The sequence below is a fragment of the Pyxicephalus adspersus genome, chromosome 1 (assembly GCF_032062135.1).
Source record: "Pyxicephalus adspersus chromosome 1, UCB_Pads_2.0, whole genome shotgun sequence".
In the NCBI taxonomy this organism is placed as follows: domain Eukaryota; kingdom Metazoa; phylum Chordata; class Amphibia; order Anura; family Pyxicephalidae; genus Pyxicephalus; species Pyxicephalus adspersus.
The window spans coordinates 116484843-116486377 of NC_092858.1; positions in this window are offsets into that span (position 1 = coordinate 116484843).

Here is a 1535-nt window from a genome sequence, read left to right on the forward strand (position 1 = left end):
ACGGAGTTTCAACAAAGTTGGGTATCTCCAATACGCCCTAATTCCCTACTATGGAATTTCAAAGTATCACTCCTGGACAGCGCCCTACTTGCTCCTTCCCAATTTACAAAGCAAATGGGGTGGATGTAAATCTAAATTCAGTCTCACCACAGACAAAGCCCCACTGACTTCTTTTCTGTATATGCCCCATTTGCTGGACAATTTACGACTACAGGTAACAGCACCTTTGCATAATTAAGGGTTATTTCATTTTAGACAAATCATTCACCATAAAACTCGTTAAGTGTTACCCTTGGGTGTACAGAGTTACAGGAAACGTTGGAACTACCAGCCACATCACACTATAACTAGAGGGATGGGCTTTAAATTGCTCACCCCATTAGAGGGAGCGCTGCAAGTGGGCCGGGCTTAATTTCTGACATCTACAGGATCCTAGCAGAAATAGATAAAGGGAATGAGGCTACTCACCTTTTATATGTGGAAATGGGAAGAGGTATGGGGTAGATGAATACTTTTGGCACATATTATGAGATAAGGCCCCCAAAAGTAATGATGCAATGGTATTTTACACCTGAACACCTGAGGGCCATTTATCCAACAGCAGATAATCTTTGTTGAAGATGTGTGAAGGAGGTTGCGTCCTTATTCCACATTTTGTGGACTTGCCTGAATATTGTTCCTTTTTGGGAAAAGGTTGATGATCTCCTTACTAATTTGTTCTCTGTTCCATACACAGAGACCCACCTACCCATCTTTTAGGACTTCCTATAAAAGGTTTACCTTAATAAGTATCAGCTGGATAAACCTGAGGCGATTTGGTCAGTTTGGGACCAATATTACTCCGTCCTTACTTGATGGTTTTTGGTGCCCCCACTTGACCTGAGCATGTAACATCAGTTTTAAACAGTGAGTTCCTTTTTTTCTTCTCTTGAAGAAACCTCAGGTTTACATTTGGTTAATATTCAAATCTGTTATTTGTTTCTGTATATTGCCTACATAATGATATTATAAGGCTGATTCATCAAGCAAAATCGGAAGCTCGCTCGCGCATTCGCGATCAAAAATCGGAAGCCTTCATTCAATTCATCAACTAAATTTCAGGCGCTGGCGTATTCCAACGAAAGTTAGTAACAGAAATGAGCTCGCTGCTGGAGCCGCGCATCCCCGGCAGTTTTACACTGGCCAGCTTGCATTAAAAGTCACTGTCCCCCTAAAAAAGCATTCTTTCTAATGGCACACATAGCCCTAAAAGAAAATATTTGTGCTGTTCAAATGTTTAAAACATCTATATGCGCTAAGAAAAAAGCATATTTTAAAATGACCTATTTCTTTTCTGTTGGGCAAGAGTTAACTGAGTTCAGCTCCTCTACATAGGCGCCTATATAAAAGCTTCCGATGCCTGATCGGAAGAGCCGCCTGGGGGTAAATCTTGTGACTAGATTTTCCCACAAAAGTCACAAGCACACACACGTTCTTGTTTGCTTCTTATAGATATATATGTATATGTATATGTGTGTGTGTGTGTGTATATGTAT